Source organism: Pristiophorus japonicus, chromosome 6, assembly GCF_044704955.1.
Source record: "Pristiophorus japonicus isolate sPriJap1 chromosome 6, sPriJap1.hap1, whole genome shotgun sequence".
Lineage (NCBI taxonomy): Eukaryota > Metazoa > Chordata > Chondrichthyes > Pristiophoridae > Pristiophorus > Pristiophorus japonicus.
In genome coordinates, this window is record NC_091982.1 from 31,428,398 (window position 1) to 31,452,723 (window position 24,326).

Consider the following 24,326-nt stretch of genomic DNA (forward strand, 5'->3'; position numbering starts at 1 on the left):
CAGGTGCGTACTCGGGGCCAGGGTCAGTGGAGCAGACACGCCAGCAAGCTTGGAATTAAGTAGGGAGAACAAACAGTTAAACTCCTTCGGTCCAATTAAATATACTTTGCCACGTTATCGGAGGTTGCCGCCCACTCCCGGAGACAGTAAGATCTCCAATCTAAGCACCTTCTCCGGCCGCATATAAATTTAGCCCAATAAAAGAAGAAATAAGTCCAATCTGATTGTCCTAAAAGTTATAATAATTAAGGGGTCCTCCCACGCGACCGAACCTTTGATCCACAACACGGTGGAGCCATAATAATCGGCGGTTTCGGCCATATACAGACAGGCTCCAACAAGCAGCATCAGGCAAAGTCGATTCAACGGCAGTAAATAAGCAGTGGACCCGATCTCCACCGATTTTAACAGCTGCATTAAATCAACTTCTCCCCCAAACAATTTAAATATAGGTTTACAAAAGTATAAATTAGTAAACTTATAAAATCGGGACACAGACTCAGACAGTCTGCAGCGTGCTGGGACGAATCAGCATTCGGTCTAACAGTGGATACAACTCCCCAGTTCCAGCAGACTGATTCCATAGACTTTTAAAGCTGAGCTAAACTCAGAGCTGTACTGCGCATGCGTGTCCATACGTTTTTTTCCCCTGTGCATGCGCAGAAGGCCCGGCTGTGTTTTTCGGCAAGATAGCAGGCTCCACCCCCCCGAGGTGACTGGACACGCTGCGTAGCTCCGGATTGCAGTTTAAAGATCGGGGAAAGTTAGTACAATTATTTCTGCCACACTTCTGGACCTAAAAACCTGGCAATACGCCAGAAAACGGGCTTGGGCAAAATTGAGCCCAGTGATTGTATTAAGTTCCTCCCTATCTATAACCCCTTGATTATCCACTATTGGGATGTTTTTAGTGTCTTCTACCGTGAAGACTGATACAAAATATTTGTTCAACGTCTCTGCTCCCCTGTTCCCCAGTCTCATCCTCCAGGGGACCAACAATTATTTTGGACACTTTTTTTCTTTTTATGTACTTGTAGAAACTCTTACTATCTGTTTTTATATTTTGTGCTTGTTTACTTTCACAATCTATCTTCCCTCTCAATCATTTGTTTTAGTCGTTCTCTGCTGGCTTTTAAAAAATTCCCAATCCTCTGGCCACATTGTATGCCTTTGTTTTCAATTTGTAGGGATGGGAAGGAAGAAAATTATCTGGAAAGGAAATTCTATAACTACAGACCACCAGGGTCATCACTGGACTCACAGGGAAATTTACAAAGCAGTGAAACATATGCTGTGGCAGGAATCAAGCAATCCCCTCTCACTGGACTGCAGGAAACTGGACCAACAGTTGTCAGGTTAAAGGGAGGAGTTAGTTCTACAAAGAACTGCCACCATCACTTACCCAAATAATTCTTCCCATCAGATGTAGGGTGTAATTGCCTCAGGACTAGGATAAAGAAATTCAGCTAGTATTTTTAATCCTATTTACTATCCAGTCACTCCGTGCTAAAGGGTATGTTGGGTTGGAATAGTATCGAGCTCAGCTGTTATATCCCTCTTCATTAAATAGCTCTCTGTCTGAATTAATGCAAGGGTGATCGGAGTCTATGAAACCTTACCCTAGCAACAGCCAGGATCTCTACAGTGGTGGGTATGTGCAAAGCAAGTTTTTAAAAATGTGTTTAAAGGCATATGTTATATATGAACTCGATAGTTTGTTCATTTGGATTTTACCTACAGGAAATTCATGCAGGTTATTAACATGTACATTTCATTCGCTGGACATAGGGGCTTAAAGGAGCTCATAATGCATGAAAGCGATCTTTGTAAATTGACCTACAGTCTAATTAAAAGGTGATACTCTTAAATGGATGTTTTTGATTTCAATCTGAAAACAATTCAGTAACAAATATCACAACAGGCCAACTGTTGCAGGCATCAGCTCTTGAGAATAACGTCACAGGATCTATGCTACCTCTCGCATTTCTTTTATTAAATGTGCACAGCTAGAGTAAGGATATCTTTTGTCCAAAAAGAACACACCTGTCACTGTACAAAGTCGTCAAACAACCCCACCCATTATTAATAGTAACAACCTTTACCAGGACATGTATTTGCAAGTAAGCTGTGAGCCAGCTTTGCTATAGGCCCTTATTCAAAGGTAGAGGCTTGGCAACAAGTCAACTTGTTTTCCATTTCATCATCTGGCTGCTATCTGCCTGTTGGCTGTATGCTAATCAGCATGAACCTTCTGAGAAAATGGAGAGAGATCTGCCCACTGCTCCCTGCTTTATTTATATTACCGAATCTCACTTTAGTTAATAATGAACAGAATCTCGAAAGGTTGGGAAATTTACCTTGAAGTAAGCAGAGAAAGGGCAGTGCAGCAGTTATGAGAGGATATGATTAATAATTTTACAGTGTGCAGTGATTTTCCTGCTGAATCATGACTGACAGCACACCATGTAATAACAGACATCCATACTTCACATTTCAATTACAGGTGTACCCTTTTGAAAGTTAATCTGAAACATGACTTTGCACATTGATGGGAGGCAAACAAACTCTCACTGGTGTAAATGAAACCTTGTGTTTTTTTTGAGCTTCCACTTTCTTCTATTTGGCACTGAAGTTAAATAAATTCAACGCTTCACTGCACCATCTCATCAGAGTTATTTACTCCAGCAGAGCTCAGCTAACTCACCAGACCAGGGAGTGACATTGGGATTTTCTTGGTCAGTATGGTTCAGTAATGACCACAGGCTGTACCTTTTGCTAACCGAGTCATCAGGGTAGCCTGTGGTCATTACTTTTACACGTCTGTGATCTCCAGAGTCGAGCAGTCCTTTTACACTGAATTACAGGTGCCGCCTGGGACCGCCAACAAAATCACATGCATCACACATTCTGCGAAAATAAACTGAGGACACAAAACTCTACTGACAAATAAACACCTCCAAAACTAGCTTATAAAAACTTTAAAATTCTGTCCATTCAGCCCCTTGTTAATTTATTCTGTCTGCTTCCAAGTATGCTGCTCTGTTAATCTCCCCCTCCCCTCTTATTTTCTTTCCTGCCCTCTCTTTTCACTATTTATCTTTGAACATTACTTCAGCCTGTTCCACACCTGCTTCTCTTGGACTTACTCATCATCTCAGTTTCTTCGTGGCCCGGCTGCCATCCTACTGTACTCCTCATTTTCATTCCTTCACCACCACCAGCAGCTATCAACACTGCAGACACCACAAAAACTCCAACTCATGATTGCGGTGACTTTTTTTTTAAAGAGTCGTTTAAAACATTTTTTTTTTAAAGTTAACATTGAAACTTTTTGCAAACAGGTTACACAGGGGTCCCAGTATGATGCCAGTTATAATTTATTCATAGTATACAACTACCTCTGTACATTTCAGCCCTCCACTCCTAATGCTGAAATGATTGTTTTTGCACTTATAGGATGGTTTTAACAGAAAGAGGCAGGGTCAGGAAGAGGCAGCAAAAACAGTAATAAAATAGTCATCACCAGGAATAAAAAAGCAGGAATGGGGTACTGAAGTTGCATGTTCAGCCATGAACTCATTGAATGGCGGTGCAGGCTTGAAGGGCCGAATGGCCTACTCCTGCACCTATTTTCTATGTTTCTATGTTTCTATGAAGGCACAATTGGGCTCGGCTGTGATGTACCTTCATAGTAGAATAGTCTGTTCACTCTCCGGGTTCCCATGTGAAAAATAGCCACTTAAATGAAAGAAAGGATTGCACCTTTCCGGACCTCTGGATATCTCAGAGCACTTTACAGCCAATGAAGTACTTTTTGAAGAGTGGTCACTGTTGTAATGTCATCATCATCATAGGCAGTCCCTCGGAATTGAGGAAGACTTGCTTCCACTCCTGGAGTTCTTTGATGCTGAACCATCCAATATGAAAGCCACAGACTCTGTAACAGGTGGGACAGATAGTTGTTGAGGGAAGGGGTGGGTGGGACTGGTTTGCCGCACGCTCTTTCCGCTGTATGCGCTTGATTTCTGCACGCTCTCGGTGTTGAGACTCAAGATGCTCAGCGCCTTCTTGGATGCACTTCCTCCACTTAGGGTTGTCTTGGGCCAGTGACTCCCAGGTGTCAGTGGGGATGTCGCACTTTATCAGGGAGGCTTTGAGGGTGTCCTTGTAGCGTTTCCGCTGCCACCTTTGGCTCGTATGCCGTGGACGAGTTCCGAGTAGAGCACTTGCTTTCGGAGTCTCGTGTCTGACATGCGGACTATGTGGCCTGCCCAGCGGAGCTGATCGAGTGTGGTCAGTGCTTCAATGCTGGGGATGTTAGCCTGAATGAGGACGCTGTGTGCCTGTTCTCCCAGGGGATTTGTAGGATCTGGCGGAGACATCGTTGGTGATATTTCTCCAGCAACTTGAGGTGTCTACTGTACATGGTCCATGTCACTGAGCCATACAGGAGGGCAGGTATTACTACAGCTGTGTAGACCATGAGTTTGGTGGCAGTTTTGAAGGCCTGGTCTTCAGACACGCTTGTCCTCAAGTGGCCGAAGGCTGCACTTGCGCACTGGAGGCGGTGTTGGATCTCATTGTCGATGCCTGCTCTTGTTGATAGGAGGCTCCCGAGATATGGGAAGTGGTCCACGGTGTCCAGGGGTGTGCCATGAATTTTGGGGGGCAATGCTGTGTGGTGAGGACAGGCTGGTGGAGGACCTTTGTCTTACGGATGTTTAGCGTAAGGCCCATGCTTTCGTATGCCTCAGTAAATATGTCGACTCTGTCCTGTAAAGTAGGAACCATATGAAACAGCGTGGGTCGTCCCAATCTGTGTGAGACCACCACTGCAGGTCGGGGCTATAAATAGAGCTGGAGCACCAGGCCTTGGAACATTGTGGGCTGCCCTGACCTGTGTGAAAATACCACCGCAGGTCGGGGCTATAAATAGAGCTGGAGTGCTGGGCCCTGAAACATCGTGAGCAAAGGTGCGACAATGAGGATACAGGAACCAGAAGAGCCGAGCGCCCGGGGCAGCATGGGTCTGCCCACACTGTGATATGTGTGCGCACTAGGTCCGTGCAGCAGAGCAGGTCTCCAGTCGTACTGGTTCAGCCCTTGCCACTGGATAAAGGCCTAGCTCTATCGAGCCCGCGTGGTGGCTGATGTGCAACGGTCACCACACGTTAATAAAATCCACGCACAGGCATCTTCCACCCCCTCAATTGGAGTTCAAGACTGGAACATCGGGTCCTTCATTGAAACATCTGTGAACTCATGTGGAAACAAGTCATCCTCGTTCGAGGGACCGCCCATGATGATGATGTAGGAAACGTAGCAGCCAATTTGCACACAGCAAGGTTCCACAAACAGATAATCTGTTTAAGCAATGTCAATTGAGGGATAAATATTCTCTCGGGAGAGGAAATATTTCGAATATATAACCTAGTGGACCTCCTGAGTGTGTGTGTGTGTGTGTCTCCCCACCCGCCCGAAAGTCAGAATCAACAAATTTCCCTCAAGAGTGTGTCAGTAATACTATAAGTATAAGGTATCGGATTTGCAGTTTCTGGAGTTTACGAAACTGCCACTGCAAGCATCACGCTGGGCCACAGAAGGTGATGCCCAAATAAGGAGTGTGTGGCACACATAGCAAATGTAATAATATTAAAGAGAGAAGCAACACTTCAGCGAAATGAAATGCAATTGATATAAAATGTAAATTGTGCTAGATTTTACAGCACTCTCACAGTAACTCTGGTTTGAAGAATTTCTAGAGATGGTATTCACAGGCCCTTTGAGAGGAATTTGGGGGCTCGGTATATCACCTTCATTGGGAACTGTCCCTATATGCCGAGCTTTATTGTCAATTAATTACATTTCAAAATTTGCTGTAGATTATAAATCGAATGGAATTTAGAAAATTAATATTTGTAATTTATCGTTGTTTAATAAAGTGTTACAAGATTTTAAGTTTATTTAACAGAAAACAAATAACTTTCCCCATTCCCCAAGCTTCGGGTGCTGGTAAACATAGATGTACCCCACTCGGAGCTTGGAGCCCTGGTAATGTTGTATCCACTCTCCCCACCTCATCAGCACTGACTATTCCACACAAATATTATACAAACATCAGAGCAGCACACTTTCAGGAAAAAAACTATCCAAAATGGAATTTCTAATTGTCAGCTGACTATTAAAAATTATTACTAACAACTTTAACATAGCAAAACGTCCAAAGGCGCTTCATTCACAACAGTGTTACAGACAAACAGATACATTTAACACCAAGCCACAGAAGAAATTAAATTTACAGAAAGTATTCACTGAACTGAAATGGAGTGTGACCATGGTCAATATTTACTAAGGCTTTTGACCTGGTCAGTTAGGGTTTTGCTATTCCAGCGACTGAGTCACAGGTTATTTCTCTATTCACCACATTACTGCGTGTAATAAATTGCCTTCCTTTAACCAGGAAGATTAATGTCACCTTACTCTTGTTCCTTTTCCGTGCTAGACCACCTACCCAGATTTCAAAAACAACAGAAAAAATATAATGCTCAAAAACCTCTTTCAATGTAATCAAGCCTTAGAAAGCCCTTTCCAGCTGCCGTGCCATTCATTGCAGAACCAGAGCAACTTCTGCAATCAATCTGAATTAAGCAGAAAGTAGCCATTTGCAACTATTACATACAACAGGCCTGAAAAGGTCAACTGCACTCTGAGGTGTACATCTTAAGGTCAGCTTCTGTTTTCTGTCTCAATCTGGTGCTGTTTATTGATGGAAATCATTAATACTGCAATTGTACAACAGTGTTGTCACCAAGCTTAGTTGGCATACAGGTATCAATATGCTGTAGGGGGAAAAAAGTTTCACTTATGCTTATAATTTAATTTCTTGTATGCAGCAAAATTTAAGCTGCTTTTACATGACTCTAGTTATACTGTTAGTGGCTCCCAGCAGTCTTGTGCTGTCTGAACATAAGAAATAGGAGCAGGAGTAGGCCTCGAGCCTGCTCTGTCATTCAATAAGATCAGGGCTGATCTCGTCTCCAGGTCGTATCAGACCCAGCAAATACAAATTTACCCGCCTCCACAATCGGATTGGAGACCCACCTTTTTCTGGGTCTCTTGATGTGTTGCTGGAACTATGACCTCTATTTTGGGTCATTAAAGATCCTGAGCAGGTGGCAGTATACCTTGTGTCATAAAACTGCACCATTACATGACACACAGTGGGCTGATTTTCTTTTTAAGTGTTCTTAAAGTTTTTTTGTGAATGAAAGAATTGTCTACACTACCCGCTGCCTCTGCTCTCATGTGGGCCCCAGTGGAAGCCAACTGAATTAAGAGCTGATCACATGCCCAGAATACTGGGTGTCCATTTTCTGGACTAGCCTCTAAAACACATATAGAGTGATGGAGATCAGTGTTGCGTCACTAGTCTCCAACCCAAAGGCCTCTGTTCACTCATCTGGGTCATTTTCTACAGGATTTTCTCTCCACCTCACCCACCTCTCTCTCCCTCCCACACCGAAAATACGAATCCTGCTGACGTGCAGTTCCATGGTGACCGGCGGCCCTCCGGTGCCTCACCAAAGTGGTCATTCTCTGCATTTGACCCATTCAACTGCAGAAGGCGTCAGAGACAAACCTATCCTTACATGAAGCTGACGCAGCCATTTTGCAATTTTTAAATACATGTTCTTTACCTTGTGCAACCATAAGTAATTAAGACCCGATGTTCTTGCTGGAAGTGTGACATATAAATATAATATAAATATCACTGCCAATGGGGCTGAAAGGGCAACTTGTGAGTAAAGTAACATGGTCATTATGACTCAAAGGTGAAGTACCATCTCTGACCAGGAAGGTCCCAGACTCAACCTATGCTGAGTTAGCTGGCTGGGGCAGGGGCAGGGGCAGGGGCAGGGGCAGGGGCAGGGGCAGGGGCAGGGGCAGGGGCAGGGGCAGGGGCAGGGGCGGGGGCGCTACATCTAACCTCAGTACTCTAGGTTAGCAAAGATTTAACATGGGTTTCTACTCCTGACCACAATCCAGTGACCCTTACTGGAATTGGTAATGTGTGGATGCTTAGCTGAAGAGAAAGGCAGACCTAACTGTGTTGTCCTCCACACTCATTCTCAAAGCTTACACATGAGCAATAGCCACTTGGGGTGATTACCAGAGAGTCACTGCTTTTCACGAATCCAACCAAGTAAGGGCGTCAACACATCCAGCAGAGCAGCAAAAATTGGAGGGAACAAAAACCAATTGTTTTGATTGATTTTGGGGCCACCCTCCCTGCCCCCTCCTCGTAAAGCAGTGACCCATAATTGGATATAGTTCCACAAGTACTGGCAGGGAGCCCTTTAGTATATTGCCAAAGGGCCAGTTCCCACCTGTGAGATAGTGATTGCCAGCAAATTGCCTGACTGCAGGAGGAATCATTGCCGAGCCCAACGCTGTTCCCATCAGATGTGAACACCATATTACAGGAGCTATGAGATAATAATCAGAAGTCAAAACACTGACTAATTTTTCTCATTCCCAGCCCAACCTCTGATCAGGAATTAAACAAATCTGGTATCATGCGCATTTAAATACCAGACTGCACAGTACATTCAGCCACTTATTGGGTACACCTTGTTCATACAGGGTTTTACTCAGTTGTGATGGCAACAACACAACAGTCAAAACACATTACAAGGTGGAGCTACTATGACATGCTTTGCTTAGCAACACAGAAGGATCTAAGTGGAGATCAAATAGCAGTAACAAAATATATTGGACACATTACATCATTGTATTACGTGAAGACCTCATCATAAATAGACACTAAACTCAATTGTTTTACAATTCCTGAAAAATAATTCAATCCACTCCTTGAGGTGAGCGTGTGGATTAGTGAACTTGATACAGAATTCTTGCATTCTTGAGCCCCACCTGACAATGTACAAACAAATTTTTCATGGTGTCATCGCATATGGAAACTGATTGTCACAATAAAATACAGTTGTAAAACATTTGCATTTTTCTAGAAACACACTCGAGGATTCAATTTTTCAGGAATAATTTGGCGTGTTTTTTCTCCCCTCCTAGATTTTCTCCCCTATTTTCCCTCTCCCAACTGTTTTAACTCCTTGTTGGGCTACACTGTCACAGGCACCAATCTTTCTCCAGTACCTCATCCAAGTAGAACGGTGGGTGTCGTTGGGCAATTTGACCATATGTACATCCAACAGGGGTCACTGGATAACGATCAGGAGTTGGAACCCAGCTGAATATCCCACTCCCTAACCAAAGGCTGACATAGGCAACTGTAACATCCTACCAACACCCATCTGACATCAGTTGCTTTAGCACAGGAATGGACTGGAACCTTTCCGGTCTGTGATTCACCTACTTTCCAGACAAATTCACTGAGCCATCAGGGAAGCCTCAACCTGTGCTTTCTTGTACTGACTTCAAAGGCAACAAAGTAACATAAACAAGATGTTTCCAGTACCCCAGGAGGCACTCAAAATCATCCTGAGATAGGTTTCAAAGGAGATCCAGGGGTAGGGTTTCCAACCTTCCCGGATTGTCCGGGAGTCTCCCAGAGTGAAGGATGGTCTCCCGGGAACTGCTGCTGGCAGTCCGCAGTGGGTAGAAAGTACTTCACATTCAGTCTGCGGCTGTGCACTCTCACTTCAAGGGTTAGAGACAGGCACAAACTGCAGCCAGAAACTTATATAATTAATCCCATTTAGCAATTCCCTGCTCCAAAAATTATTCTCCCTGGTCCCGATCTTAATCGTAGAAACATACAGCACAGGAGGAGGCCATTCGCACCATTGTGCCTGTGCTCTTTGAAAGAGCTATCCAATTAGTCCCATGTTACTATTGAATCTGCTTCCACCAGCCTTTCAGGCAGAACATTTCAGATCATAAAGCGCTGGTTACCAACCCTCCTGCCAGTGGAAACAGTTTCTCCTTATTTACTCAGAATCCTTCAAAATTTTGAAAACCTCTATTATATCTCCCTTTAACCTTCTCTGCTCTGAAGGACACAATCCCAGCTTTATTAATCTTTCCACATAACCGAAGTCCCTCATCCCTGGTATCATTCCAGTAAATCTCCTCTGCGCCCTCCCCAAGGCCTTGACATCCTTCCTAAAGTGTGGTGCCCAGAATTATACACAATACTTTTTGCTGGGGCCTAACCAATGATTTCTAAAGGTTTAGCTTAACTTCCTTGCTGTTGTATTCTATGCCTCTATTTATAAAGCCACAGATCCTGTATGTTTATTTTAAAAACAGCTTATCAACTTATCCTGCCACCGTCAAATATTTGTGTATGGAATAGGACCTGTTCTGCGATGCTGGGGCTGAATGTAGGATGTTCTTATCTGGAATGCACTGCTTGCTTGAATATACCCTATCTCTTTTAGAGGAGACTAGTGCACAACTGCAGAAAGGGCTCTTTAAATGTTAAAGATAACGTGTACAAAAGCAAAATACTGTGGATAATGTGTACTTCACCAGTGCAGCATGTATGTATTAAGTTATTGATTAAAAGGGATAAATAGGTTGCATAGACTAGGCTTATATTCCGTTGAATATAGGAGATTAAGGGATGATTTAATTGAGATGTTTAAGATGATTAATGGATTTGATAGGGTAGATAGAGATAAATTATTTCATCATGTGAGAGAGTACAGAATAAGGTGGCATAAGCTTAAAATTAATCCTAGGCCATTCAGGAGGTGATGTCAGGAAGCACTTCTTCACACAAAGGGTACTGGAAATCTGGCACTCTCTCCCCCAAAAAGCTGTTGAGGCTGGGTCAACTGAAAATTTCAAAACCGAGACCGATGTTAGGCAAGGGTATTCAGGATTATGGAAACCAAGGCAGGTATATGGAGTTGAGATACAGATCTAATTGAATAGCGAAACAGGCGTGAGGAGCTGAATGACCTACTCCTGTTCCTACTGACAGCTTCACAAAATATGTAACAACCAGTATTGACTGAAATGTAACATTACAATAGTAAGCTGTTATAATTATGGATAAATATAGCATATTTAATCATTATCACAGATTTCACACTGCACAGGTTTGTTTGGTATGTTTTCATTCAACAGCTACTGTGTTAGAGAATAAGTAGTCAGTTGAAACCTTGCATATCAAAAAAATTCACAATATAGTTATATGATGCCATCGGAAAATGTTATATTTCAAGAAAAAAGAATTTCAAAATTGTAGGAGGAACATTTAAATGTTCTCTTGGAAAAAGGAGGTAAAGAGTTTCTTCAAGAGACTGCTAATAATGGGCATTTAAGAAAGACCAGCCTAGAGCTGATATTTGAATGATAAAGCTGACTGTTATATTTCCTCAGTCCACAGTGATAGGCTTTATGAGAGGTTGCTGTGGGAGAGAAAATCCCCGTCTTAGAAAGCACTGTTCCATTGAAATTTCATTGGAAATTAAATGGGTTGTTCTCTACTTTTAAAAATTGGAGTGTAACCTTTCCACTTTTATTTTAACGTTAACTACTTCAGTTTCTGCTAGGTAAGTTTGATCCAGATTAGAGAATGTCTTCAGCCATCCCAGCAGAAATCAGGTCAATGAGGACTCACCTGCAACAATGCTCAGTTTGCACTTATCAAGTGGTTTGATGGCAATTTCATTATTAAAGTAATGGCCGAGAATGTTAATCCTGCTTTGAATAGCAGGAAATAAATTAAGCATAGCATTATAATTACACAGCCTGATTAACTGACGATACTATTTGTCTAATTTCAAAAGACACTTATCCCAGATGCTCGATCCCAAATATTTACAATTGTGTAATCAAGGTCTGAGTTTCAAAATCAGAAACAAAAATCAAACGACAGTCCAAGTTTGGCAAATTGTATGCATCATCTAGGTTGCATTAGAAATTGTGTAGGTTGCATTAGAAATTGTCAGGCAACAATGCAACAACATCTGTAAACTGCAGGCAGCTGAATTAATAATAATCCCAAATTAAAGTGCCCCAACAGTAGCATAATATAAATAGTAAAGGCTAGGAATTGACTACGAGATGGTTTGGCACATCTGCATGCTCATGTCATAGTACAAACAGCATTATGATGCAAACATATAGGTATGTGGGATTGGCTCCAGATGCTCAGCAGGCATGCACAAAAGCCAACTGATCTAACAGCAGCTCTCAAAACCCACACATTTGCGGTTCTTTCGATGATGTTAGCTCTCTGGGAGCAGCCATCTTGATTGTGAGTGCCACCAAGACAAGGAGTAATGTGCCTGCTATCAGCAGCACTCGCTCAAAGTAAAACCGTCTTTAAATCAGCAAATGGAAATTTTAAGTAACTGCAAATGTTCAGTGCTTTGAGTACAGCCCACAATGTAAACAAGAGTGAAATAAAAACAGAAAATGCTGGAAATACACAGTGGGCCACTCAGCATCTGTAAAGAGAAAAGACAAGTTTCTGGAACGTTGTTCTTCATGTAAAGAATGAATTCAGAACACCAGCAGCTTCACACCTATTTACAACTGGCTTTGCAGTATAGATGAGGTACAGTATTACAAAATAAAACAGTGAAAATCATGACTTTGGGGGACATTCCAAATATTTGAATAACAAAATGTAGATTTGGAACACTAACTCGAAGATAAATAAACCCTGCACCTGAATCCTGCATCTTAACCTGTTTTACCTGCCTGACTTGTCCAAAGGCCCAGTATACATTGTATCACCTCCCTCCCCCCACTCCCCCCAAATAGAAGCGATTTGTTGCGACCACCTCACCTCAGCCGGGGCCAATTATCATTCGATCTGCGTTTGGTGTCTTCATGCACTTTAAATATTCGGATTAACAGGCTGCAACGCTTCCGATCGTTTTTACAGTTCAATTCAATAACTGCAATTGAAATGTGATTTCGCACTGCCGGATGTTATCAGCGAGAACCTCGGTCTCGGTGCCCAGAAATTCAATGGGATGGAAATTGCAAACTCCCAAAGATGCCATCGGTCCTGTGATCTCCAACTTGACCGTCAACAATATCCAAGTGTCGAACACTCAAATTCGTACAACTGGATTAATCCTACAACTAATTTATACTTAATCTCAGTCCCACTATTGTAATAAACCCAACACGATCCCGAAGTCTGGGATGTCAATGCCCCATTATTGTAATTCCAACACGATCGCTCGGTTCGGACTCTGCACTGCGATTTCACTCCCTGCTGTCATTTCCATGCAATCTCACTGTTTTGGTGTCCTGGATTGGGGATTTTTTTGTCCCAGCGCTGTAATTTTTTTTTTATTGTATTTTTTTTTAAACAAACCTAATTGCTAGCCCGCCACTAACAAGTGGAGCAAGTGTCGGTCATTTCATTCTCCAGTAACCTGCGCCACCATACATACATATCCCTCCCTCTCTACCTGCTCAACTCATTTCCCTGCCTGACGCCAATCACCATCCATCTACAGAACAAAGAGCTGGGGAAACAATCATTAAAAAAAATTAAATACACTATCTGAATCGGAGACCAGCCGATCAAACACCGCCAGCAACGAACGCGCCGGTTAATTTCAGGTTTGCCTGCGCCTGAAACTTACCTGTGGATCTTTTCCGGAAAGTGGGAGGGAATTAACGAAGTCGAACGAGTCCTTGTTTGATTGAGCAGGAACAGAAAAAGTCCATTATTTCGCGAAACGAACGCTTCCAAACACAGATCTTTCCCCCCACAGCAAAACAAAAGAGACACATTCAGATCGCGTTCACCGTTGTACTGAATTGCCCATCGCCATCGCGTTGAGGTGCACAGTCTACACTCTTTGACTGCAGACTCGTTCCTCACCTAATCCTTTTGGGAAAGGGGAAACAAAAGAAAGGAACTGACGTTTGGGAGGCGGGCTGCGTCAGCATGCAGACCTGTGCGTCAGCCAGCCACTCTGGAGAAGTTCTGGCTCACTCATGTGTGATCAAGAGCCCTTGGGTTTAATAATTTAGCTGCGAAATATGAGTGCTCTCTCGGTGTGGATTGTATCTCGCTGCAAAATGCAACTAGTCATTTCATGAAAGATACTTAGATTTGCAACTAGGATTGTCACATTTAAGCCCAACCCAAAACCAGACAAGGGACACAGTGTAGGATTATATCTGAAATTTTTATTGAACAGAAGAATATTCTTTGGAAATCTTATTATCCGTGATAACCAACTCCTCCACGCCTTGGCATTACATTAAAAAATATCTTTTGAGGTTGTATTTTCCAGACTGAACTGAACCAGATGGCAACTGGTAAAACGCACAGTCAACTCCATTTTCAGAAGAGCAGCGAGCTCCAACCATGACCAACTCCTCCTGGTTGAAGCTCGGCGCTTGCAGTGCGGGATATTTGAAAGTGTGGCTGGATTTACGATCTTTGAGTTTATAAAAATGACTGTCATCCTCTTTTGGGCACATGAAAGAACAACATGGTGTAGCACCATGTATTATAGAATAGTACAGCACAGAAGGAGTCTATTCGGCCCATCTAGTCTGTGCCAGCTCTTTTGCAATCCAGTTAATCCCGCTCTTGCCGCTCTTTCCCCATATCCCTAATATCATGCATCCGACATGGTTACTGCTTGTACTATTACAGGGTGTGCCACCAGAGGGCACCGCAGTGGGAGACTTGTAGGTTACCTGTACAGGTGTGCCAGGCCTAGTATAAAAGGCAGGACACCATGTGTGATCCTCACTCTGGAGTTATCAATAAAGGACTAAGGTCAATACAGTTCAAGTACAACACATTGCATCGTAATGAAACGTTGTGCGATGTAGGATTTCAACTGCAAACAGTCAATGCAGCGGGCAGACACCCATCGGGAGCACACAGATCCAGCGAGTTACCCAATGTAGTAGCTTAGCGTCCCTGGGACCAGAGTTATGTACCATGGAGTGTGGCCACAAACAGCCAATACATACAAGCTGCAGAGCAAGCGATCTCAAGAGGGCAACGGCACCAGTATCGATACCCTACCCCCGATCAGCTCCACCTCTCAGGCACCCGATGGCACCAATCGCCACATGCCTGAAAGAGCAAACTGTGCTAAGGTGCAGCCCCCAGACCCTATCGATGCCAAGACTACACCCGGGAACGAAGGGTCACCAGCAATGGTTCTCCCAAATGGGACCGTGACCAGCCAGGATCCAAAACCAAATAATGCCCAGGCAAGCGAGTCAGCAGTTCCCTGTACACTGCCCTGAGGAGTAGCAGCGACCCGGGGCTCAAGGAAAGGACAGGGAGGTCACAGGCATCTGTGAACCTGCCCAACGCTAGGAGCATTGGCAAAGGCCCCGAGAGCAGGCAACTTGAGCCAACTGGGTTCCCACTGCCAGCACTGGGCACCGCGCCGCCACCAGACTACCTGGTAGTAGTTTGTCCTCATGCACCGGTGTTGACACCAGTACTGATTCTAAGTATACATCAAGTATGTGCCTCACCAGTCAAATGTACTTGCCTCACAACTGTACCACAAATGTAATGATGTAAATGATTTTTTTTTCTGGACTTAAATGTAATGAGCCACCGGCATAATCTATATGTTGGGAGGAGGGGGAGGAGAATGGAGTGGTCATGGACGCATAAACAGAAACCACCAGCACCTCTACTGCCAATGAAACACCACCTACTCACCCAAGATGGAAACTACCCTCCAAGGGTCAACCAGATAGAGCTAAGCCTAGAGCACAGTCAATGCATGAAGGTGATTTGCACTAAAGGCTGGGGGGGGGGGAGACTGATGTCATGCATCCAACATGGTTACTGCTTGTATTATTACAGGGTGTGCCACCAGAGGGCACAACAGTGGGAGACTTGCAGGTTACCTGTACAGGTGTACCAGGCCTAGTATAAAAGTTAGGTCACCAGGTGTGATCCTCACTCTGGAGTTATCAATAAAGGACTAAGGTCACTACAGTTTAAGTACAACACATTGCCTCGTGGAGTCATTATCAGAGCATCTAAAGACATAACACCGAAATACTTTCTCCTTCAAGTATTTATCCAATTCCCTTTTGAAATCTACTATTGAATCTGTATCCACCACCATCATCATCATCATAGGCAGTCCCTCGAGGTCGAGGATGATTGTATCCACCACCCTATCAACATAAGAACATAAGAAATAGGAGCAGGAGTAGGCCAGTTGGCCCCTCGAGCCTGCTCTGCCATTCAATAAGATCATGGCTCATCTGATCTTGGCCTCAACTCCACTTCCCTGCCTGCTCCCCGTAACCCTTGACTCCACTATTGTTCAAAAATTTGTCTATCTCCACCTTAAATATATTCAATAATCCAGCTTCCACAGTTCTCTGGGGTAGAGAATTCCAAAGTTTCACGACCCTCTGAGAGAAGAAATACCTCCTCATTTCCATTTTAAATGGGCGGCTGCTTATTCTGAAACTATGCACCTTAGTTCTTGATTCCCCCACGAGGGAAAACATCCTCTCCGCATCTATTCTTGTCAAGCCTCTTCAGAATCTTATACGTTTCAATAAGATCACCTCTCATTCTTCTAAACTCCAATGAGTATAGGCCCAACCTGCTCAACCTTTCTTCATAAGACAACCCCCTCATCTCAGGAATCAACCTCGTGAACCTTCACAGAACTGCCTCCACTACAAGTATATCGCTCATTAAATAAGGAGACCAAAGCTGTACGCAGTACCCCAGGTGTGGTCTCACCAATGTCCTGTACAGTTGTAGCAGGACTTCCCTGCTTTTATACTCCATCCCCCTTGCAATAAAGGCCAACATTCCATTTGCCTTCCTGATTACTTGCTGTACCTGCATGCTAACTTTTTGTGTTTCATGTACAAGAACCCCCAAATCCCTCTGTACTGCAGCATTTTGTAATCTCTCTCCATTTAAATAGTAATTTGCTTTTTTTTCCCTACCAAAGTGGATAACCTCACATTTTCCCACATTATACTCCATCTGCCAATTTTTTGCCCAATCACTTAGCCTGTCTATATCCCTTTGCAGATATCAAGCAGTGCATTCCAAATCCTACCCACTCGCTGCATAATTTCTTTTTTCTTCTACTTCTTTTGCAAATCACCTAAATCTGTGCCCTTTGGGTATCAACCCTTACGCCATTGGAAACAGTTATTCTTTTTTTACTAAATCCTTCATGATTTTAAACACTTCTATCAAATCTCCTCTTAGCCGTCTCTGCTTCAATGAGAACAATCCCAGCTTTTCCAGTCTATCCACGTAACTGCAAACCTTTATCCCTGGAACCATTCTATCAAAATCTCCACTTAGCCTTCTCTGCTCCAAGGAGAACAATCCTAGCTTCTCCAGTCTATCCATGTAACTGCAATCCTTCATCCCTGGAATCATTCTAGTAAATCTCTTCTGTACCTTCTCCAAAGCCTTCACATCCTTCCTAAAGTGTGGTGTCCAGGATTGGACACAATATTCCAGCTAGCGCTGAACTAATGTTTTATATAGGTTTAGTATAACTTCCTGGCTTTTATGCCTCTATTTATAAAGCGCAGGATCCCAAATGCTTTATTAACTGATTTGTTAACCTATCCTGCCACCTTCAAAAATTTGTGCACAAACACATCAGGTCTCCATGTTCTGGTATCCTTTTTAAAGTTGTACCATTTAACTTGTATTATCTCTCCACATTCTTCCTATCAAAATGTATTACCTCACACTTTTCTGCATTGCATTTCATCTACCATGTGTCTGCTCATTCCACCAATCTGTCTATGTTCTCTTGAAGTCTATAACTATCTTTCTCATTGTTTACTACACTTCCAAATATTGTGTCATTTGCAAATTTCAAAATTGTGCCCTGTACCCCCGAGTTCAAGTCATTAATGTATATCAAAAACAGCAGTGGTCCTAGCACTGAACCCTGGGAAACACCACAGTATACTCCCCTGCTGTACATCTCCCTCTGAGACGAGGGAGGCGCGAGTGGAGCAGGAGCGGATGGACGGATGGCCGGCGACGAAAGGAGAGATGAAGGAGAGGTGACCATGCTGGCCTCCCGGTGGGGGATAACCGAGAGCAGGGGAGGTGGGTGGGGGATCGGGAGGGGAGGGTTGTTTGAGTGGAAGCGCGGTGCCGACGGAGGAGGAGAGCAGCTGGTGATGAAAGGGTCTCTGAGCCAGCAAGCTATCCATTCTGCTACTTGTCCCCTGACTCCGCATCCTCTGACCTGGTTCATCAGTCTATTACTGGGGCGTGCGGAGCTCTAGAAGCAGTATGCAGGCATGCTGCTACAAGGTACAGTGCGAGCTGGTGCAGGAGGGCAATGGCAGCGAAGAGTGACGTCAGCAAAGTCCAGGTCGGTGATTGAAGCCTGAGCAGCTTTCCCATGACTCCTGAAATTGCTGACTCATGCTTGGGATATGGTTCCACTGTCCATCTGGTACTTCATTGACCGACCTCCGGCCTGCGAGCACCATCGGAGCAGGATGGCGGTATACCACTCCAGGGAGCAGCACGTGCTGGAGCAGGAGAACAACGGCAGCGAAGAGGGCGACTGGGTTGGATGTCACCAAGATCCAGGTCGCTGATTGGAGCGCGGGCAGGTACAACAGGAGCGGCGAGGTTGGGGCGAAGGAGCGGTGAGAGATTGTAGAGGGACGTGATCGGGGCCAAGGAGAGGCGTGAGTTTGGGGCCCAGAAGAGGCGAGGGCCCAGGGGCAGCACGGGCCAGCCCACACTGCAAAATTAAAGCACATGGTATTGGGGGTAATGTACTGATGTGGATAGAGAACTGGTTGGCAGACAGGAAGCAAAGAGTCGGGATGAACGGGTCCTTTTCAGAATGGCAGGCAGTGACTAGTGGGGTGTCGCAGGGCTCAGTGCTGGGACCCCAGCTATTTACAATATACATCAATGATTTGGATGAAGGAATTGAGTGTAATATCTCCAAGTTTGCAGACGACATTAAGCTGGGTGGCGGTGTGAGCTGTGAGGAGGATGCTAAGAGGCTGCAGGGTGACTTGGACAGGTTAAGTGAGTGGGCAAATGCATGGCAGATGCAGTATAATGTGGAGTAATGTGAGGTTATCCACTTTGGTGGCAAAAACATGAAGGCAGAATATTATCCGAATGGCAGCAGATTAGGAAAAGGGGAGGTGCAACGAGACCTGGGTGTCGTGGTACATCAGTCATTAAAAGTTGGCATGCAGGTACAGCAGGTGGTGAAGAAGGCAAATGGTATGTTGGCCTTCATAGCTAGGGGATTTGAGTATAGGAGCAGGGAGGTCTTACTGCAGTTGTACAGGGCTTGGTGAGGCCTCACCTGGAATATTGTGTACAGTTTTGGTCTCCTAATCTGAGGAAGGACATTCTTGCTATTGAGGGAGTACAGCGAAGGTTCACCAGACTGATTCCTGGGATGGCAGGACTGACATATGAGGAGAGACTGGATCGACTGGGCCTGTATTCACTGGAGTTTAGAAGGATGAGAGGGGATCTCATAGAAACATATAAAATTCTGACGGGACTGGACAGGTTAGATGCAGGAAGAATGTTCCCGATGTTGGGGAAGTCCAGAACCAGGGGACATAGTCTAAGGATCAGGGGTAAGCCATTTAGGACTGAGATGAGGAGAAACTTCTTCACTCAGAGAGTTGTTAACCTGTGGAAGTCTCTACTGCAGAGAGTTGTTGATGCCAGTTCATTGGATATATTCAAAAGGGAGTTAGATATGGCCCTTTCGGCTAAAGGGATCAAGGGGTATGGAGAGAAAGCAGGAAAGGGATACTGAGGTGAATGATCAGCCATGATCTTATTGAAGGATGATGCAGGCTCGAAGGGCCAAATGGCCTACTCCTGCACCTATTTTCTATGTTTCTATATTTCTATGATATATGTGCGCACTAGGTCCGTGCAGCAGAGCTGGTCTTCAGTCGTCTTGGATAACCCTTGCCACTGCACCAAGACATAGCTCTGTCAAGCCCATGTGGTGGTTGGTGTGCAATGGCCACCACACGTTCAAAAAATCCATGCACAGGCATTGATAGAAAATTCAAGCTCTGCAGCCCGGCTGCAGTTTTGAAAAAACACAGACCACACTGCATTAAGTCAAAAATCAACTTGACATTTTAGGACCTTGGGTAGCGAGCCAATTAAAGGTTAACAGACTATCAAATGAGCCAATAAGGTCAAAGAAGGCGAGTTCTTTTCTGTAAATTGAACCAGGTATAAGTACAGCCATTTTGGCCATGTGGTCTCAGAAGGACAAAGGCCTGGCTTAAAGCCAAGAGCTTGTTGCTGCTGCCAGAATAAAGTTACATTAAAACTACAATCGGAGTTCGTATTTCATTGGAAATTAAGAGATCTAACAATTTTGGCGTCACGAACACAATCGCTGAGGGAAGAAACTGAATTTTGGACATCGGACCTACATACTGAGGTAAGGACTTCTCTTTATAAAAGTCCTCGGTCAAAAGTCTAAATTCGCCTCTCCTTCTACGCGATTCCGAAAGCCTCCGGTTTGCGAACCCTCCGGTTGGTAGTCAGCTCGAGGTCCCATAGACGTCTAACTTCGGCGGTGTATTAGTTAATTAATCACCGACCTACTGATCGGCTGGAAAGCTTACGACTCGAGACCCCAGTAAAGAAATCAGTATTATGGCAGTAGGAGATAAGAGCAAAGAATTTCCTACAACTGTTAAAGGCGGGCGGGCACCACCTGAGGTTTCGACAGATGAAATCCTCCAACAGTTGAAAGAATACATAGAGCAACAATTCAACTTATCTAAAATCTGTATTAAGATCGAACAAAAGTACGGAACCTCCAAAGGACAATGGTCCTTGGACGAGATTAAAAGGGTCTGGGGAAAAACGACCCGTATGAAAAATAACGAGCGAACTAGATGGTTCCTAGCCGTTATGGGACAAATCCGAAAGCGGAATGAAATTATAATACGTTCCCAACATGATCGAGAACTGACCAGTACAGAGGATCAATTGCAAGCTGTTTGTGCACAGCTGCGACAGAAAAGATTTGAACTTGAAAAGTCGGAAGCGGAAGTTAAAGATCTTAAAGGTGAAATTAAAGAATGGAAAAAATCATTAGGTCAAGAAACAGTAATAGGAAAAGGAAAATGTATCGGTCAATTCCCAGGGTACCAATGTTTGGATAAATTAAAAGCGCAAACCCGAAGACACGACCGAGGAATAGATACGGATTCTGAATCCTCTGACGATACAGGGTCGGAGGATGAAGAATTAGGGGTGCGCTTTGCCCCATTTAAAAAAAGACAAGTTGTAGTCAAGTCAGAAGAGACTGCGGATGAGGGCGGAACCAAAAAAATGAAGAAAAGGGTGTATGCAGAATATTTAGTTCATGATCCGGCAGACCCAGAGAAAATTGATAAATAGTCCAAAGAATTGCCCAATCCAAAGAAATGGGAAGTAAAAACATGGGACCAATTGGATCGCTTAAGAAATATATATCAACTTCATCCCTGGGATGGAATGCAAATTTTGACCATAATGGTGCCAAAAACAAAAGGAAGAAAATTGCACGACAAGGTAGAAGAAGCTTTGGGGCAGGATGAGCAAGAATTATGCAGGATGGGAGGCGATTAAACACTGGCTGCAATCCAGCTAAGACAGACTGGGGAAAAATTGCAGCCTGCCAACAGAAAGGAACAGAGGAGGTCCTGGAGTATGACGAGCGGTTTAGATGCACGTGGCTAGAACATTCGGGTATGAATAATACGGATGAGGAAATGGATGAACAAGTGTTTGGATCCCTGAAAGCAGCTTTCGTGGCAGGTCTAAAGCCAGAACTGTCCAAAATGCTTAAGGTAGTGTTACCGGACTGGGAAGGTAGAGGAACTACCTTTGCAGCATTAGTGGATCGATGTAATCAATTAGATCGGGATATGGGAGCTAAAATCCGAGCTGTACAGGCTGTGGGATGGAAATCCCAGGATTCCGATAAACAGTTATTAGGAAAATTACCCGGAAAATGTCATTATTGTGGGAAAGAAGGTCACTGGGCCAAGACGTGCAGGGCAAAGCAGAAAGGTCGTGGCTGGGGAAGAGGACGCAGCCAGGGATACAATCCAGCCAACAAACCAGGCTTGTCACAAGATACCGACCTCATAGAAGCATTTAAGCGACTGACAATACAACAACAGAAGGTAAAAACGATTAGAGCCCACCCTGGCCCCCCTCCTCACACTAATACAACATAGAAACATAGAAAATAGGTGCAGGAGCAGGCCATTCAGCCCTTGTAGCCTGCACCGCCATTCAATGAGTTCATGGCTGAACATGAAACTTCAGTACCCCCTTCCTGCTTTCTCGCCATACCCCTTGATCCCCCGAGTAAGGACTTCATCTAACTCCCTTTTGAATATATTTAGTGAATTGGCCACAGGTTCACCACTCTCTGGGTGAAGAAGTTTCTCCTCATCTCGGTCCTAAATGGCTTACCCCTTATCCTTAGACTGTGACCCCTGGTTCTGGACTTCCCCAACATTGGGAACATTCTTCCTGCATCCAACCTGTCCAAACCCGTCAGAATTTTAAACGTTTCTATGAGGTCCCCTCTCACACTTCTGAACTCCAGTGAATACAAGCCCAATTGATCCAGTCTTTCTTGATAGGTCAGTCCCACCATCCCGGGAATCAGTCTGGTGAACCTTCGCTGCACTCCCTCAATAGCAAGAACGTCCTTCCTCAAGTTAGGAGACCAAAACTGTACACAATACTCCAGGTGTGGCCTCACCAACGCCCTATACAACTGTAGCAACACCTCCCTGCCCCTGTACTCAAATCCCCTCGCTATGAAGGCCAACATGCCATTTGCTTTCTTAACCGCCTGCTGTACCTGCATGCCAACCTTCAATGACTGATGTACCATGACACCCAGGTCTCGCTGCACCTTCCCCCTTCCTAATCTGTCACCATTCAGATAATAGTCTGTCTCTCTGTTTTTACCACCAAAGTGGATAACCTCACATTTATCCACATTATACTTCATCTGCCACGCATTTGCCCACTCACCTAACCTATCCAAGTCACTCTGCAGCCTCATAGCATCCTCCTCGCAGCTCACACTGCCACCCAACTTAGTGTCATCCGCAAATTTGGAGATACTACATTTAATCCCCTCGTCTAAATCATTAATGTACAATGTAAACAGCTGGGGCCCCAGCACAGAACCTTGCGGTACCCCACTAGTCACTGCCTGCCATTCTGAAAAGTACCCATTTACTCCTACTCTTTGCTTCCTGTCTGACAGCCAGTTCTCAATCCACGTCAGCACACTACCCCCAATCCCATGTGCTTTAACTTTGCACATTAATCTCCTGTGTGGGACCTTGTCGAAAGCCTTCTGAAAGTCCAAATATACCACATCAACTGGTTCTCCTTTGTCCACTTTACTGGAAACATCCTCAAAAAATTCCAGAAGATTTGTCAAGCATGATCTCCCTTTCACAAATCCATGCTGACTTGGACCTATCATGTCACCATTTTCCAAATGCGCTGCTATGACATCCTTAATAATTGATTCCATCATTTTACCCACTACTGAGGTCAGGCTGACCGGTCTATAATTCCCTGCTTTCTCTCTCCCTCCTTTTTTAAAAAGTGGGTTTACATTGGCTACCCTTCACTCGATAGGAACTGATCCAGAGTCAATGGAATGTTGGAAAATGACTGTCAATGCATCCGCTATTTCCAAGGCCACCTCCTTAAGTACTCTGGGATGCAGTCCATCAGGCCCTGGGGATTTATCGGCCTTCAATCCCATCAATTTCCCCAACACAATTTCCCGACTAATAAAGATTTCTCTCAGTTCCTCCTCCTTACTAGACCCTCTGACCCCTTTTATATTCGGAAGGTTGTTTGTGTCCTCCTTAGTGAATACTGAACCAAAGTACTTGTTCAATTGGTCTGCCATTTCTTTGTTCCCATTATGACTTCCCCTGATTCTGACTGCAGGGGACCTACGTTTGTCTTTACTAACCTTTTTCTCTTTACATACCTATAGAAACTTTTGCAATCCGCCTTAAACAAAGGGGAGATGGGCTATATATAACTGTGAGGGTGGGCGATAAGGATGTGGACTGTCTTTTAGACACAGGGGCGGAATTAACATGCTTACCCCTACAATATGGAGACTTTTTGCAGTTGGATGGTAGGGCACGTACAGCCTATAGAGTTGGGGGCCATAAAATGGAAATTAAAAGGACAACACCGGTACTTATAGGGCTGGGTCCACATGAACTAACCACGCTGGTCTGGATAGGCCCAGTAGATCAACCTCTTTTGGGAATGGATATTCTAATCCAAGTAGATT

At 44.3% G+C, this 24,326-nt stretch overlaps 1 protein-coding gene across 2 annotated transcripts in view; it reads right to left on the bottom strand.

The window, feature by feature from the left end:
• Positions 1-13,841, bottom strand: part of lnx2b (ligand of numb-protein X 2b) — a 76,372-nt gene extending 62,531 nt beyond the window's left edge. Inside the window, exon 1 of one of the 2 annotated variants that reach the window (XM_070882009.1) lies at positions 13,599-13,841. The gene's annotated coding sequence lies outside the window, so the exon portion shown is untranslated. Of the gene's footprint in view, positions 1-12,784; positions 12,870-13,598 lie in introns of those variants that run through there. The other variant, XM_070882010.1, reaches the window with a different exon arrangement.
• Between the last annotated feature and the right edge of the window lie 10,485 nt (positions 13,842-24,326).